Source organism: Euphorbia lathyris, chromosome 1 (assembly GCF_963576675.1).
Source record: "Euphorbia lathyris chromosome 1, ddEupLath1.1, whole genome shotgun sequence".
Classification (NCBI taxonomy): domain Eukaryota; kingdom Viridiplantae; phylum Streptophyta; class Magnoliopsida; order Malpighiales; family Euphorbiaceae; genus Euphorbia; species Euphorbia lathyris.
Window position 1 is genome coordinate 27,697,847 of NC_088910.1, and position 19,366 is coordinate 27,717,212.

The 19,366-nt window shown below is 35.7% G+C and overlaps 1 non-coding gene across 1 annotated transcript; it reads left to right on the plus strand.

Moving 5' to 3' along the window:
- The first annotated feature begins 18,794 nt into the window (after window positions 1-18,794).
- Window positions 18,795-18,901, plus strand: LOC136216005 (small nucleolar RNA R71). Its single transcript, XR_010683003.1, has one exon. It is a non-coding gene; the product is annotated as a small nucleolar RNA R71 (small nucleolar RNA).
- Window positions 18,902-19,366: the final 465 nt, after the last annotated feature.

Genomic DNA, 19,366 nt, shown 5'->3' on the forward strand with positions numbered 1-19,366 from the left:
TAAATGGAGTAAACAGGCTTGACCCATTTACCGATTGATCCACCCGTAACCTAATCAGTTAGGGTTAGGATTTAGGTTTAGCCTAGCTATAAATAGATAGATACGGAGGCTAAACCTAATTTCAAGGTAACGCTCTATAAATCATTCATAGAGAATACTGCACAAGGCAATTCCTCTTTTCACCACACACTCTAATCATTGCCCCTCTGTTCTTCGGAGTTCATTCTTAGTTCGGAGAACAATTGTGATTGATCCTCTGGTGTAGCAATCTCCTAGATCGGTTATATGGAGCCAATGTCAATTTCTTCTGCTGTTGTTCAATAGATTTGAGCTACAAGAGCTAAACCTAAATATGTAGTTTGTTCATTGATTGTTCCGGGTCCATTCTCTTTGAGATTAGAGATAATATATAACGACCATTAGAGTCTTCACAGACTATGTTGTGTCTTTTTCTCCTCGATTAGCGAATGAGATTGTCTATGTCATTGTCCAGCAATCCGTTTCCCATGCTAGTTGTTTTCTTTCTTTCTTTGTATTTAGTTGGTTAGGAGATGTTTTAGCTAAGGATGATTGTCTTATTCCTTAATGAAGTTTCTCCTTGTGAGTAAAAAAATATAATAAATAAAACTTTAGATTGTTTAGTTTTATTTATTTTTTCATGTACGTTTATTTTTTGTATTTATTTATTTACATGTTCTATTTTATTAAATGTTAAGAATACGACATATAAAATAAATAAAAAGAAATTGACTACTAATAATTTATGATACAAATTATTTTAGTAATATATATATATATATATGAATTTAAATGAAAAGTTCATTAATATAAAATGATCAAATATTGATTATATATATTAAAATTCAAAATATATAATTTCTCAAGTCAGTTAAAATGTAAATTAAAATTGGATAATTAAATTGTAAGGTTACTCTGTGCATTCATCGACCTTATTTCAATTGGTTTGTAATTTTTCAAATACGGCATGTGCATCATTTCTTTTTATTGTAATTTATTTATACATTTTAGAATAAATTTCAAATGAATTGAAGACAAGCTCAATCAGAGAAAGCCCAGACTTGGTGTTGGAGCCTAGACTTGGGATCCAGTGCATATTGGAGGAAGATCTAGTTGTAGGATTTTAGAATTTTAGAATTAGGTTGTATATGAGGGCTGTGAACTTTCACATTCATTTTCAACACACAATTGCATCCGTTTTGTCATGTAAGCCATAATTAAAACACATCCAAAAATATTAAGTCATGTAAATCCTTTCATACTCGAACCTTTTTAAGACGTGGGATTGGCTAAATGTGGATCGTTCCAAAGCTAGGTGCATTGGTATTATCTTCGTGAAGGAATAGTTAAGGGTAATGGTTACACCTTAACACTCCTTTGGTGGTTAGACTTGACATGGATAGTATGACTATTCTGGCCCTAGGAATAGGATGGAAAGTACCAACAACTTCCATCCAATTATGGAGCATATAGGATGTTTTGAAAATGTTTCTTACTTAAATAACTAAGATTTATGTGTATATTCTTATGTTGACTAAGACGAAGTGAAATATGGATATCGGCCCCACTATTTGCATACACTAACATGAATCATTTAAAATGGGATATTAATTCGTATATTGGGAGAATCAAAAGACCTTATATTAATCAACCGTAATTTTAATATGTGCAGATATAAATGGCTGCAACAAATAGATTTTTACTACGATCAGTCCTTGATTATGATAAGTTAAATGGATCAAACTTTCTCGATTAGGCTCGAAACTTGAGAATAGTTCTCACACAAGAGTGCAAAGAGTATGCTTTACACCAGACTATACCAAATGCACCAGTTCGAAATGCAACAAGTGACATAGTTGCAAACTACAAGTTGCATAAGAAAGACTCAATAGACGCAACGTGTATAATGCTAGCTACCATGATCCTTGAGCTAAAAAAACACTTTATAGATGTGGAAACGTATGCAATCATGGGCCATCTCAATGAAATGTTCTAAGAGAAAGCCTATCAAGTAAAGGTTCTTGATAACCAAACCATTTGAATTCAGGTAAGATGGCACTAGGGACTCATATTAGTACCCATGTGCTTAAGATGCAAGGGCATATCAATACCCTTGAAAAGTTTGACTCGCATCATCACTCAGAAGCTCGCTATTGATCTCATACTAGGGTCTCTCCTAGATAGCTTTGAGCAATTCGTCCTGAACTATAGCATGCAAAAGATGAATATGACTATTGTTGAATTGTATGGGACGCTCAAAACTGCGGAATGGTTGTGAACTTTAAAGATAGTCAATGCATGAAATTGCACATGAACTTTTTTTTATCTTTCATTAGTAGGCTTGAATTTTCGCTATCTGGTAAACGTTGGGCTTAAAATTGCATTATTTTGTACATGAGGCTAAATCTGTTCTTCTCTTATAACCATAAAGTTAGATTTGTACCTTATCCCATAATAATACAATTATAATTGTTTCATTTTCTACAAATTGCTGGCCTAAAAGTTTTATCTTTATTTGCTCGCTTTTGGTCCAGTTAAAAACTAATTAAGTTTTATATTTATGAAATTTAGATTTATAAAAATAAATGTAACATAAAGTTGTCTAGAGGTCTTTAAAATACTAGAGGGTCCCCAGATCTACTCGTACACCCGGACATGCTCATATTCAATTCATTTAATTACTTGTGGCAACTAACTATCTAGAGAGTGAAGGTCCTTCTCTCTACTTTTTCATCTTCCCCTAGTTCTTCTCAATTACCGACTCCCTCAGTTTCTACTCAGTTGTCGTCATCATCGTATATCGCCTTTACTACTCATTTTTCTTTTTTTTCATTATTTTTTCTCTTTCTAGCTTTCTAATCAATTCTACTTAGAGTAGGAAGAATATGTTTTTAGTTTTAGTTTTTAGCTTCAGACTTACCTTTTCTTGTTGGTTGGAAGTCTATGATCTTATCGAACTTCTTTTCCTGTCAGATCTACAACTATTAGCTATACTTCTTTCTTTTATTATTTTTTCGGTCTTAGCAAAAGCGAAAAAGATTCATCTTGTTCGTAGATCTATAGATCTGCGTGGCTGCAAAAAAGAAAGGACTCAGATCCAAATGTTCAAAAGAGTCTAAATGATGAAAATGGACTATATCAGTTTGTAATGGGATTCGACTTGCAAGAATGATATTATTTTTATTGTTTTTTTGTACTTTTTATAGTTCTTATTGCTCTTTGTTTTTTTTCATTTGTAGATCCTATACTGACTATAGTCTGTATGAGTTTAAACTTTTAATCTTCTTAATGTTCGTGTTGTATATGTGCTTTTTAATTTAATGAAATGATATATAGCTGTTGAATGTATAGTTTGATATACAGGAATAATATGGAGATAGATAGATAGAGAGAGAGAGAGAGAGAGAGAGAGAAGTAATAGGCACAATCATATTTGAATCACCTTGAATGGTATTGGCTCTAAGGCCTTGTATTTATAGTGAGACAATTGAAGTTTGTATAGGAATACAATATGTAAGTATACGCGTATTGAAACTCTACCTAGCTAGTAATATAGACAAATTGAGACTCTAACTAGATAGGAATCTATTTATAGGATAATAGGAATATTATCTCTAACACACCCCCTCAAGCTGATGGCGGGCACGAACAAAGAGTCAAGAGCGAAGCATCCTGAAGCGAGTAGGAGCTAGTGGCTTGGTGAGGATGTCTGCAACTTGATCATCAGTTGGAATGAATCGGATGTTGAGAAATCCATTTTGTACTTGTTCACGAACAAAATGATAATCAAGCTCTATGTGCTTCGTACGAGCATGGAATACTAGATTTGAAGTAAGATAGATTGCCCCAACATTGTCACACCATAATTGAACCGGGGTGGGTAGAGGGAGACCCATATCCGAGAGAAGCGATTTGAACCATAGGAGCTCTTCCGTGGCATTGGCCACTACCTTGTATTCACTCTCAGTGGAGGATCTAGCTATTGTTGGTTGTTTGCGAGTCTGCCATACAATGTTGGATCCAAGGTAGACACAAAAAGCACCCGTAGATCTTCTATCATCAGGACACCCTCCCCAATCGCTATTTGAGTAACAATGAATGCGATCTAGTGGTTTGATGGACACGACTATCCCAAAATCGGATGTGCCTTGAATGTAGCGCAAGACCCTCTTGACTCCTTTCCAATGTTCATCAGTTGGACAGTGCAGAAACTGGCATTGTTTGTTAACCACAAATGCAATGTCAAGACGAGTGAATGTTAAATATTGAAGTGCTCCCGCAATGCTTCTGTATTCATCTTCGAAGGACAAGCTGATGCCAAGATATTTGGAAAGTGTTGGTGTGGTGGCCATAGGAGTCAATGTAGGTTAGGAGTCAATCATCTTTACTTTGTCGAGGATGTCAACCACATACTTGGCCTGACATAGGTGAATGCCATCTTTCTCATATCTTATCTCGATTCCCAGAAAGTATTCTGCCTTACCAAGGTTACGAATGGAAAACTCACGTTCAATGGCTGCAATTGTGTTAGTGATATGTGCAGGATTGTTACCTGTTATGAGGATGTCATTAACATAGCACAAAATGTAGGTCTTTTTAGTTTCAGTGCGTCTGATGAAAAGAGAGTTGTCAGCCTGTGACATCATGTACCCAAGTGAGAGTAGGAATGTTCGAAGCCGTGTGAACCATTCTCGTAGTGCTTGCTTTAATCCATAGAGACTCTTTTTGAGAAGACATACATGATCCGGTCTATCACTGTCCCGAAACCCCTGTGGTTGTTCCATATAGATTGTCTCAGATAAGTTTCCATGGAGAAATGCATTAGAGACGTCAAGTTGATTGATGAACCAGTTATTTGCTGTTGTACTGGCAAAGACAGAATGAATGGTCGTAGCTTTGATCACGGGACTGAATGTCTCTTTGTAGTCAATCCCAGCTTTTTGAGTGAATCCTCGTGCTACTAGACGAGCTTTGTATCGATCGATGGTTCCATCTGACTTCTTCTTTGTGCGAAAGATCCACCTAGAGGTGATGATATGTTGATCATGTGGTCTTGGAACAAGTTGTTAGGTGCCATTATCAAGAAGAGCTTGAATCTCGTCAAACATTGTAGTGCGCCATTCGGGTTGTTTGTTGGCTTTTCTAAAACATGTGGGGTCCACTGTGCCATTTGGATGTGTAGCTAGAAGTCACTCAAAACGTCCCCTCGAATGAAGAGATGACTGTCGAAGTTGCATATAATGTTGATGTGGACCAATCATGGATGCAGTGCGATGTCGGGGTCTTATAGTAGGAATAGGTGGTGCAGTTTCATGATGAGGAGACTGTGTTTGTGGTATGGTGTGTTGTTCATGAGGTGCTGCATCTGGTATGTCAGGTGTGTCGGTGTCCAAAGAATCAACAGGTGTAGCAGAATTATTCTGAGGAACTCATGTTGATGCAGCTGTGATGACTGGTGACAAAATTTAACGTGGAGCTAGTGGAGCAGTGTTTGTTGCTTCAGAGTCAGAGGGGTATTTGGGGTATCAGGATGAGGCCCATAGTGGACAGGTGTGGTTGGTTAGGAACAAGAAGCCAAATGTGAAGGAGATAATATAAGATTGGGAATAGAGAAATTACCTGGATACGGGCCGAGTAGAGACGGTAGTTGACATGATGTGCTTACCCCCAAGTTGCTAGATGAAGATGGTGATGCAGTGACTATTGAGGCAGGAAACACATCTTCATTGTGCTGAACAAATTTACAAATGTATATGCATCCAGTGGCATACTCAAGACAGATATCCTGAGAATGATTCTCCGATGGACCAAGGTAAACACATAACTTAGAACGAAAATCAAATTTATGCTGATTGTATGGGCGAAGTGCCACTTCCAAAGATGCGTAATGCCTCATAAGCAGGTTGTTTCTTATAAAACAGGAAATATGGTGATTTGTTTTTCAGAATTTTAGAGGCAAAGATGCATTGGCTAACAAAGTAAGGCAAATATCAACAACATGTCTAATTTTTCTCTCAGCTATACCATTTTGTGCATGAGTATTTTTGTGTATAATGCCATGTCTTTTGAAAAAAGGTTGTAATTTTTGAAATTCTCTCCCAAGATCTGAATAGATATTCTTAACCCTTGCACTATACTAATTAGAGATCATGGCATAAAAGTCACAAAAGGTTGAAAAAACATCACTCTTGTTCTTTAAACAAAATACCCATCCAAATCTACTGAATTCATCAATAATAATTAAGAAATAACGGTGACCAAGACAAGAAACTATAGGAGCTGGTCCCCAAACATCCAGATGTAAGTTTTCAAAAATAAATGTGATAGAGCGACTAATAGAAGTTAAAGAGCTTCTAGCAAGCTTGCCTAAAGGACAAAAAGAGCAATTGCTAACTGAACTTGAAGAGGATAGATTGTTTCCTTTGAGAAATGTACTGACTGTCTGATTCTGACAATGTCCAAGTCGTGTATGCCACCTTTCAAAAGACGCCTTCTCTCCTACAAGCGCCTCCTTCAGGGTGGGTGTAAGCACATATAGCCCATCTTTACTCGAGCCTCGTAACAGGATCTCCCTAGTTGGTTGGTCCTTCACAAGAAAATGGTTAGGCCAAAATTCAAAGAAACATGAATTGTCACAAGAAATTTTTTGAACATACAGTAGGGATTTAGTGAGTTTAGGACCAAGTAGGGCATCATTAATTTTCAGATTATTTATATGTGAGTTTCCAAAGTGAGAAATTTGCAGACCTTGACTATTGTCAAATTGAACTGTGTCATATCCTGGATATCGTTGCATCTGTTGAAGCTGAGCTGGATTGGCTGTCATGTGGTTTGTGGCTCCAGTGTCGGGATACCACGGTTGATGAGGACCCATGAACGAATTTGGTGGTTGTTGCCATGCCATGTGTGCTTGCGGTCCAGAATTATAGTTTGGATGTGAAACGTTCTGTCAGTCTTTTGCACTTATCAGCCCAGTGACTTGGATCTCCATAGTTGTAGCACTTGCCACTCATTCTCTTCTTTGGATTCCGCTTCTTTGATTGTGTTGATGCTATTGTGGAGACATTGGCTTCTCAGTGCGCAGGTATACCATCAGAATGAAGCAGAGTTGTCTTTCTTGTTGATTGAACCATGCCTTCAATGGTCTTTAAACTGTTCAGAAGCTCCTGATAATTGATATTTATGCCACGATGGGTGACAAGATTCTGAATGGTGGAGCGATACTCTTCTCTCAAACTCTTGTAAAGCACTGACGGTAGTTAATGTCGAGGATAAGGGTTCCCTGAGGCAGAAAGATCATCAAGAATATACTTTACTTTTTGCATGTAAGCAGTTACCGACATCCCCCCTTGCTCAAGCTCATGTAATTCAATACCTAACTGTTGAGCGATTTCCGCAAGTGCACGGTATACGCTTGTAGTAATAAAAGATATCGATCCCACAGGGAACGTGTTTTTAACAAAACTTATTTTGAATCGGTTAAATTTACTTTTAAGGTTTATAATATGGAAAATCGTTTAATCGGTTTTGGTTTTGAAATTGCTAGAATAAGAATTAGATTGGAGTATGAAGATGTTAGAAAATATTCTGATTTAAAAATGAATTTGCAAGACAGGAACGTTTAGTACTTTTTAGAAAAGTAAAGAAATGTATTCGTTTGCATTAAGCAAAGAAAACAACTTTAAACTATGTATGAATTATAAAGATGAAATAAATGACGGAACCTCTAATTATTAGGCTTTGAACATGACAAAACCCTTATCCGGGATAATTGCCCTTAATCAAATTAAAACTCTACCGAGATAATAATTTGCCTAAGTGTTCAACAAAGTTTCCTTGTAAAGATTTTGAATTAAACAACGTTTTAATGAAAACACCAGCATCAATCCACTTCGGATCCTTTACCAAAGTGCTGCATAAAAATCTATCGAATAGAACGGACTTTATTAGATGAAATATAAATTGATACAAGTTTACAGAGAACATGGAGCATGGAAACATTCGACGACTTGCAAGTGAATGGGTTGTCAATCCTTTCCTTGGGTTTCGTTAGAGTTTGTTAGGCTCAGGGGCGGATCCTCTACTCAATCTTCTCGTTGAATCTTCGTAATAGAGACTTGGTCGGTCTACTACCAAAATGAAAACTAAATTGGAACAATGTCTAAATGCTACTGAATTTGTTATTATTGAATAAACAATGTGTGTACATCATATTGCTTTTTACATAATCGAAATCTAACTTCTGAATCACTTGACTCGGAATTTCTGCATAAATTTTATACTAATCTTTTTCTTCTACATATCTTCAACTCTTCATCAACTCTTTATTTATAGATGTTGCAAAGTCTTGATTGAAGTGTCGTGTCCGTTGTGAAGGATCGTATCCGTTGTGAAAGGACGTCTTTATCCACCCGAACGAACGCGTTTTGTCGAAAACGAAAGTGTGCAATTTGGCTTCTATAGATTCCTGCTCTTACCGAGAATATTTAATTCTCTACCGAGAATGGGGGAGCATCAATTGGTCTTCGAACGAAGGGAAGGAGAAGCTGAAGGGAGCGTGTCGCGACCGAGAATAGGGGGGCCGCGGTCGCGGCACGGAACGTTTTCGTCGTCTTCGACTCCTTTTGTAGAGTTTTTCTTCTGTTTTTGAGCTCTTTTTGTTCCTATTTGGATTTTACCAAATATTTATGTACCTTGCATAAAAGAAACATATTCGAGAGTAAAAGCTTTCTAAACAGATATAAATAGCAAAAATTCGTAGCAATATTGATATAATTATTGATGATATTTTAGGTATATTTTGGGCTTAACAAATCTCCACACTTAATCTTTTGCTAGTCCCGAGCAAAATTTCACTGAATTTATTCTTAAATTAATCTCTTTATGAAAATAAAATATATATCTTGGTATTACCTTTTGAATTAGTTAAGCCGAAAAGACTTACTTCGCATGGCAAATTTATACGCAAAATATCAAACTAACTTAGTATAAATACGATATATCATTCGTCTTATATTTTCAATTTTGAATTGAAGTATTCGGGACGATATAAGCACACATGTTATTGAGTCTTTCGTCTCAAGGCATTTCAAAGCACAAAATTTCCTTTCCCAAACCTAAACTAATATATGAGATATATTAAATTAAAATAAGTACTTAGGTTAATTATTTGCTTAGTTACGCCCGAGATAAGGGTGGTCTTGATCGTAACTTTATACGTATTTTATTGCTTAGTGTTTGCTTAAGAGGTACCGACCATGCCATGGGTGAACGCAATCGTTACTTTAAACTTAAACACGTTTATATATATATATTTTTTTTTGTTTTTTGTTTTTTTTAAACACGCTTAAATATTCTCGATTGTGATAAGGGTGGTCGCAATCGTGGCCAAAAGTAAATGGTACTTAATTTTCTTCCCTTTCATACCTCGATTGTGATAAGGTTGGTCTCAATCGTGGCCAAAAGTTAAGAATTCAACTAATTGATTAATTAATGTAAAATATAAATTTGAAATTGGGAAAAAGAAAGATAGCACATTCATCATATATTGACTTAAAATTCAACATGTATTATGGCTAAAGTTTCCTTAAAAACTTCAATTGGTGTTAATGTAAGATGAAATCAAACCGAGCTAAAAATTGTTAGTTCAATTTAATGCCTATAAACCTAATTGAAAATTTAAAATAAGATTTATTGTATCATGAATTTCATGATAAAAAAATAGAGATTGAAAATAAAGAATTTTTGTAACTAAAATACATTCACTCGAGACAATTTTACTTAAAATCGTATCGGAGATTTGTGAAAAATTTGAAAAATATTACCCGTATAGAAATATTATTTCTATAGATAATGATAACCTAAACAAATAATCATATTAACTTATGATCAATTTATAAATATGTGATAAATGTTAAGTTAATAAAAATAGTTTGAAAAAAATGTGTTATGTGTTGCAATATATTAGTGTTGCATTCGCATAAAAATTACTCGTATAGCATTTTTCGTTTGCAAAACAATATTTTCGTTGCATTTATTCGTATATGTGTAAATGATATATGTATATCTCCTCCCACACTTAAATTGGACCATGTCCTCATTGGTGCAAAAATTGAGAAAACATAAAAAAAAAATACGAAATAAGGCATACGATAAAAAAAAATAGAAATGTAGCAAAGGAAACATTCAACATAAAATAAAAAAATTGAAAATTGTACGAAACATAATAATAAGAAAATTGTACCAAACATTAACAAGATAAAAATAAAAATAAAGAAAACAACTTAAGCATTCGGTGGGGAATCCGGAGGTGTTGGTGAAGTCTCCACATTTCGGTGTCGGAAAAAGGAAAGCATCCGATGCCGAGTCGATCTATGCTCACGCCTCAAAAGGTTGAGGTTGTCATTCATCACCATGTTATTTTCCACCAAATCATCAATTCTTAAATTCATTTGACGATTGTTGGAATTGATTTGGTCCAAAATACTCCGCAAATCCACCGGATCATCCTCTTGAGGTGCTTGGGGTTGTGGTTGAGCTTGTGGTTCATCCTCCTCTCCTTCCGTCTCTCCGCCGCCTACGGTACCTACAAATTGAGAACTTGAAGTGCCACCACCCATAGTGCCACGAAGATGGGCAATACGGGAAGCATATGAAATAAAGACGGGGGGACCTTGCGGAAGCAATAAATGAGCCCGCTCAAGAGCCGAGATGTCCAAGAGTGGAACATACCCACAGTAGGTGGACATGTCATAATCTGCCAATTCACCCCGTGCTCCCAACACAATTGTGGTGATAAAATTACAAAGAGGGATTTGAATTGTAGTAGCCCTCGAGGCACGGAACAAATTGTCAAACAGAATACCAATGCTATCAATCCTCAAGCCTTTAAACAAACTATCCAAAACAAACAAATCCCGAACCTGAATATTTGAACTCTCAATACGACCAAACAAGGAGAAACTCAAAAATTTGTGAAAGAAGAACACACAATTGTCCTTAATCAACTTGCTTGAGGTGTTTTTCGAATTAAAATACTTTTGGTCCGAAAGAGTTTGTCAAACAGCATCATTATCAAAATCTTTAGGCTTATCATAAAAATCAGAAGTAGGGAAACCAAACATGTTTCCCATTGCTTCATAATCGATGGTGTAAGTCACACCATTGTTCCTAAAAGAGATTGAAGTTTTCTTCTTGTTCATGGTCAAAGTGACCAAAAATTCCACCACATACTCATTAATACGGGGAAAACGCATATTAACGAATTCTTGCCAACCCAAAGCCTCAATAAAAGCATCAATTCTAGTGGAGAAATTCAATGCTCTTACCGAATGGAAGTCTAGGAAGTGCATGTCCATAAATTGGCGATCAGCTTGTGAAAAATGTTTGAAACGAGCGGCTTCCTCCTCCGAAGCGATGTCGAAATAAGCCCCGCATTGAACCCGAAGGCGATTAGCTTCCATAACAGTGGGCTTGTTACCAACACGCTTAGTTCTTACCATGGTAATGGTGTTTAGGGTTTGAGAAGAAGAAGAAGAAAAAATAAAAATAGAGAGAAAGAGCAAAGTTTGAAGATGAGTTTGGGAGTTGTAATTGGAAGTGATTGAATGGAAAAAAAGAGTATAGGAATGTGAATGAATAAATTGGGAAGAGTAAAAGTTGGTTTATGGGGAAGAGTTTGGAGTAAGGGATTGGGTAAAAAGAGAGGTGATGTGAGGTTTGTGTAAGAGGTAGGTTTATATAGGGGGTATTAGGTAGATGTAAAGGTAGAATAGGAATAGGAATAGGCAAAAATTGTGTCAAAAATCGGAATCAAAAGGGCCTATAAATCGCGTGTCGCGACCGCGAATGGCAAAGCCGCGGTCGCGGCACGCGAATTTCAGAGAATTTTTCTCTCTGAATTCGGTCCGTTTTTGCTGCTCATACCGAGAATTATTAATTCTCGGTAGAGAATTGGTCAAAAATGGCTATAATGGTGCCTAATGACTTGGTTTGTGCAATTTTGTTGAGGAATTGGGTCCTGAACTTAATAAAAACTGTCCCTGTACTCAAAAACTAAAAATAAATGTCATTAATTGCAAGGAAAACCAAAGGTTTAACTTTATTAATTGGAATTAAATGGTGATAAATATAGAATTAATGAAACTTAAATGCTTATTTATGCATACAAGTTAAAAGAACCATGTTAAGTGCATATTAAGTGCATTTAAATATATATTGAATACATGAAAGTAATCAATCGAATGAATTGGTAAATCCTAATGTATTTAAACTTAATGAATTAAGTTAGTGAAACAGGATTATGTGTTATTAAATAAGAAATCTTTGCAGACTAATCTAAACATTTAATTATTGTCATGTAACCAATATTTGCAACTATTAGAAAATAAATGAACAAAGATGAAATATATTGAACAAAGTGAATTTATTAATTGAATCATATATGTACAAAATTAAAAACAAACAAATAAATTACAACAAAAATAAAAAATATATACAAATTAAAATGAAAAACCTAAACTACTCTACATATTCATCCCTATCAAGCGGGATTTCGGTGGCCCTATAACGGTCGATTTTTAACTGCACGAAAGCTTGACGTTCCGGTGCAGAAAGAAAATGCGGGCCTGCACGAAAGACACGTTTTACGAGTCCTTCGAACTCTAAAAACTCATAGTCTATCGTCGGGAAGAATTCATCATCACTCCAAGGAACATCAATGGTACCCTTGGAACCTAGAATTATTCCACAGATTATATTGCCGAACCCAATCTTTTTATCCTTGGATCGAGAAGCGGCGACAAGACCCTCCATCAGAATCTTTGAAGAATCCACTGCATTTCCCTGGAATATATCTCCAAGAACATAAAGATCTGTGTCACGAACCACACTACTAAATGTGCGACCGAATAAATTGTGACACAAAAATTTGTGCAAATACAGCATGGAACTGGAGTGAAAGGAATGATTATAGGCGAGTCTAGGATTGAAACGCCAAAAACCGGTAAGCATTCTCCAAATATCCGTGGACGTCATGTCTTTTCCAGGATGACGTTTGATGGTATCCTTCAGAGGAAAACCAAACCAAGCATGCAACTCGGGATAGCCGAAAGTGAAGATTTCTCCATCTCGACGAAAACTGAGACGTACCCATCGTTTATTTACAAACGAACGGTACAAAAGAATTCGAGTATCCAGTCGCCTATTATTGGAAATCACATTTTGGCGAATTTTGTCCACCCTAAACGTTCCAAATAGCGACTCATGTCATTGCTAATGCCAAGTTGAGTGTTCAGAAAATCATCCATATACAACATTCCAGTGAAGAATTTGTAGCGGAGCCTCTAGTAACGGCTACCTTCATCGTGATTGAAGATAGGAAAAGGCGCCCCATATCGTTTGGATAAATATGGGCGTTTGTTGCTTGAGGCAGCATTGTGCTTTGAAGGTTTGTATTTGGTAGGCATGGTGTAGAATTAAATAAACAAAGTTTCTGTTACTTAATGAAAAACGGTGTTTGAAGAAAATCAGAAATCTGACAAAGATGAAAAAGATCTGTAACAGAACTTGAATCCTCTAGGACTAATTTATAAGATTTTAGGATGAAAAGAGGTGTTGTTTTAATGCGAAAAGGTATAAAATTACACCCTTCGGAAATGAAGAAACTTAAGGTTTCGTTTGACAAAAGGTTCGTTTGAAGGTTTAGGATGATTCAGGCCTGATAGTGCAGGAATAACGCGTGTCGCGACCGAGAATTCCAAATTCTCGGTCGCGACACGCTGATTTCCTTACGGAAATCAGGCGTCGTAACCCATTTTCTGATTCATGGTAGAGAATTAATTATTCTCGGTAAGTTCAGAGAAAAAACCTAACCTATTTGGAAAACTCTGAAACATAGGATTCTCGGCTGAGAATTCCAAATTCTCGGCAGAGAATTGCCTGAAACTTCAATTTCATTCTAATTTCCTAAAATCAAATCGAAAATCATGAAATAAACATATTTTATGCATTTAAATCATAACATAAAGTCATCTAATCATAAAAATGGCATTTGGAAAAATAAAATAAAATAAAATAAAATAAAAATGAACAAAAAAATATAAAAAGAAATAAAACAAAATAAACTGTGTGAGAAAAACTGAGTGATTTATACGTCAGATAATCTTGTTACGAATTCAATTCCTATTTGTGAAATATTTTCGTAATAGATTTTACATCGATTACCATTAACTTTGAAACGAACTCCGTTAGGACCTTCCAGTTCTAAAGAACCATAATCGAATGTTTTGACGACTAAATACGGTCCCATCCATCTGGACTTAAGTTTTCCTGGAAATAAACGAAGTTGTGAATTAAATAACAGCACTTTATCCCCAACATTAAAGTGTTTGACTTTAATTTTGGCATCGTGCCATTTTTTAACTTTTTCTTTATAAATCTTTACATTTTCGTAAGATAGATGGCGTAACTCATCTAACTCATTTAAATCGAGCAAACGTTTTTTACCTGCTTGTCGTAAATCAAAGTTAAGTTCCCTAATAGCCCAATAGGCTTTATGTTCTAATTCGACTAGAAAATGACATGCCTTCCCATACACTAAGCGGTATGGAGTCATTCCTATTGGTGTTTTAAATGCAGTACGGTATGCCCATAACGCATTATTTAGTTTACAAGACCAATCTTTTCTTGAAGATGAAACTGTTTTCTCTAGAATCCATTTGAGTTCTCTATTTGATATCTCCGCCTGACCGTTTGACTGAGGATGGTATGGCGTTGATACGCGGTGGCGTACTCCATATTTTTTCATAAGCGTTTCAAAACTTCTGTTTATAAAATGGATACCGCCATCACTAATGATGACTCTTGGACAACCAAATCTACAAAATATATCGTCAAGAAAACTAACGACAACTTTAGAATCGTTCGTCGGGGTTGCAATTGCCTCAACCCACTTTGAAACATAATCAACGGCAACTAATATGTAAGTTTTACCAAAAGAAGGGGGAAAAGGTCCCATGAAATCTATTCCCCACATGTCGAAGACTTCAACTTCTAATATGGTTGTGAGGGGCATCTCATCTTTTCTTCCTAGATTTACTGTTCTTTGGCACTTATCACAACGAGTAATAAATGAACGGACGTCTTTAAACATCGTAGGCCAAAAGAAACCACATTCAAATATTCTAGCTACTGTCTTGCTAACTCCATTATGTCCTCCATAAGAGCTAGAATGGCATTCCGATATTATGGATTCATATTCATTTTCACCAACGCATCTCCTAATTATCCCGTCACCACAAGTCTTAAACAAAAAGGATCTTCCCAAAAATACTGTTTAATGTCGAAGAAAAATTTCTTCTTTTGTTGGAAAGTTAATCCTTCCGGAACAATATTGGCTGCAAGATAATTTGCAATATCCGCATACCATGGTGGCATGACACTTTTCATTTGATAGAGATGTTCATCAGGGAAATCATCTCGTATACCGTTAGTTTCACCTATAGGACCGTTTTCATCTTCAAGTCTCGATAGATGATCGGCGATAAGGTTTTCTACTCCCTTTTTGTCTTTAATTTCTATATCAAATTCTTGTAACAATAAAACCCATCTAATGAGTCGTGGTTTTGCATCCTTTTTAGCAAATAAATATCTTAATGCTGCATGATCAGTATAAATAATAACTTTCGAACCTAACAAGTATGACCTAAACTTATCACATGCAAAAACTACAGCTAACATTTCTTTCTCAGTTGTGGTGTAGTTTAATTGTGCACCGGACATTGTATGACTTGCATAATAAATGACATGAAGTTTCTTATCCTTCCTTTGACCTAAAACACATCCGATAGCTAAATCACTTGCATCACACATAATTTCAAAGGGTAAATCCCAATCGGGTTTAGCAATAATAGGTGCACTGACTAAAGCTGTTTTCAATGTTTCGAAAGCTTTAACGCAATCTTCATTAAAATCAAAGGTTGAATCTTTCATGAGTAGATTAGTGAGTGGTTTGGAAATTACAGAAAAATTCTTAATAAATCTTCTGTAAAAACCGGCATGTCCTAAAAATGATCTTACTCTCTTAACAGTAGTTGGAGGGGGTAATTTTTCTATTACTGAAGTTTTTGCTCTATCCACTTCTAATCCTTTTCAGATATTTTGTGACCTAAAACAATTCCTTCGTCAACCATGAAATTACATTTTTCCCAGTTTAATACCAAATTTGTTTCTTCACACCTAGACAAAACTTTATCCAAGTTTTTTAGGCACGAATCAAAAGAATCTCCATAAACTGAAAAATCATCCATAAAAACTTCCATGATATCTTCAATGAAATCATTAAAAATCGCAGTCATACAACGTTGAAATGTTGTAGGTGCGTTACATAGACCAAAGGGCATTCTCCCATATGCAAATGTTCCGTAAGATCATGTGAAGGTTGTTTTATCTTGGTCATCCGGGTAAATGTATATTTGAAAGAATCCGGAGTAACCATCTAAAAAACAGTAGAAAGCATGACCAACTATCCTTTCGATCATTTGATCAATGAAAGGAAGAGGAAAATGATCTTTCCTAGTTGCTTTATTTAGATTTCTATAATCTATACAAACTCTCCAACCAGTGGTGGTTCGTGTAGGTATTAATTCACCTTCTTCATTCCTTACAACTGTTATGCCTCCCTTTTTAGGTACACAATGGATTGGACTAACCCATTCACTATCTGAAATAGGGTAGATGATTCCATTGTCCAGAAGTTTAGTAATCTCATTTTTTACTACTTCTTTCATATTCGGATTTAGGCGTCTTTGCCTATCCGCTTTAGGTGGCTTATCTTCTTCTAAGTGAATTCTATGCATTACAATACTCGGATTAATACCTTTTAAGTCTTAAATTTGCCAACCCATACTTCCTATCCTATTTTTAACAACTTCTTTCAATTTCTCTTCTTGAACCTGTGTTAACTTGTTAGAGATAATTATAGGTAGAGAATCGCCTTCGCCTAAGAAAGCGTACCTCAAATGACTTGGTAATTCTTTAAGTTCTAATTTAGGTGGAACTATAATCGAAGGCGGAACTGGTCCATCTTCTCGAATCAAAGGTTCTGGGTCCTTATCTTTTAGTTCCTCACTCATTATAGGTTCTATTTTTTCTTCTTTTTGAACAATGTCATTTACACATTCTTCAATTAAATCAAGTTTCATCTTCCATAGGATATTCCATCGCTTGATTCATATCAAACTCAATCTTATCATCTCCTATTCGTAAAACTACTTTCCCTTCCGACACATCAACTAGAGCACGTCCTGTGTTCATGAACGGTCTACCAAAGATTAGCGGACAATTAACGTCATAAGCAAAATCTAAAATAACGAAATCGGTAGGAAAAATAAATTTGTCAACTTTAACTAAAACATCCTCGATTATACCGTATGGTCTTTTAGTGGTTTGATCCGCTAATTGCAAAACCATATTGGTACGTTTGATATCTTCTTCTAAGCCTAACTTATTAAAAATAGATAATGACATCAAGTTAATGTTTTCGCCTAAATCACAAAGACAACTTGGGAATTCAATATCTCCCAATTTACACGGAATGGTAAAACATCCGGGATCATTGAGTTTAGTGGGCAAATTGCTTGACACAATCGAACTACAATCTTCAGTTAGTGAAATGGATGAAATTCCTTCCCAACTGATTTTCTTTGAAATTAAATCTTTGAGGAATTTACCATAATTGGGAATTTGTGTAATCGCATCCATAAACGTCAAATTAATATGCAAATTTTTAAGTTTGTCTAAAAATGTTAAAAGTTGTTTGTCATAGTCCTTATTGTGGACTTTGTGTGGAAAAGGTGGTTTGGGTACAAAAGTTTTTGTACTAGAGTCAATTGGTGCATCTTTTTGATTTAATTTATCTTCTTTGGGCTTTGGTAAATCAGTTCCAGATAAAATCGAATTTCCGGGCATTTCCGGACCTAAGTAATTTTTCCCTGAACGAAGAGTGATAGCCTTAACATGCTCTTTCGGATTTTCTTCCGTATGGCTTGGAAGACTTCCCTCTTTGCGGGATGGAATTGATTTAGCGAGTTGTCCAATTTGAACCTCCAAATTATGGATGCTAGATGATTGGTTTTTAATAAGCTGATCGAATTTATTCTCGATCCGTTTAAAACCATCGTCGTGATTACTTATTTTTCCGCTCATAGCATCAATAAATTTGTCGATTTTAGAAGATAAAGTGCTAATCGTATCTCTTGATTGATTTTGATAATTAGCAGTACGATTTTGATTAGCATTAGCATTATTATTATTATCTCTCCAGTTAAAGTTAGGATGATTTCTCCATCCAAGATTATATGTATTGGAATAAGGGTTATTATTTTGGTTTTTGCCCTTGGACAAAATTTACCTGTTCAATTTCACTCATACCTTCGTAATCCACATCCGTTTGGATTGGCTTACCATTAGGATCACACGGTGTCATAAACCTATCAATTTTGTGCGATAAGGCAGAAAACTGGGCTTGCAACATCGCTACTGGATCAAGATTCACTATACCTTTAACTGATGATGTTGCTGAGGATGATGGTTTCACTACTGGTATGTGTCCACATTCCGCGGGCCACATACTGCTGTTAATTGCCATTTCCTCCAAAAGTTCTCTTGCTTGGGCAGATGTTTTCTTCATGAATAACCCTCCAGACATAGCGTCCAATGAACCTCTAGTTGTAGGATTTAGTCCATTATAAAATGTTTGCATTAAAAGTTCAGCGGGCAATTGGTGGTGCGGGCATAAACGTTGAAGTTCTTTAAAACGTTCCCAAGCCTCATAAAGAGTTTCATTATCATTTTGAGAAAAAGATGTTAACTCTTTAATGACTCTTGCGGTTTTTGATAAAGGAAAATTTTTTGATAAAAACGCCTGGGCTAATTGTTCCCAAGTGGCAAAAGTTGCGGCTGGCATAGAAGTTAACCATTCTTTAGCTCTATCCTTCAAAGTGAAAGGAAAGAGGTGAAGTTTGATTGCTTCTGCAGTCACATCTGGAATTTTAAAAGTGTCACAAATTTCAAGGAAATTTGTTAAATGGGTGTTAGGATTTTCGTTAGGTAACCCATAAAATGTTACATTATTTTGTAACATATTAAGCAAAGCTGGCTTAATCTCAAATTGATTTGCATTAATTTGGGGTCTAACTATACTGTTCGTTACACCGGCCACTCCTGGCCTAGCGTAATCCATAAGTGTGGCCATAACTTCTGGCTCGGTAATTCTAGTTTTTATTGGAGTTTTTTTTTTGTTTTTGTTTTTGTTTTTGTTGTTGTTTTTGTTCTTCTTAAGAGTCTTTTC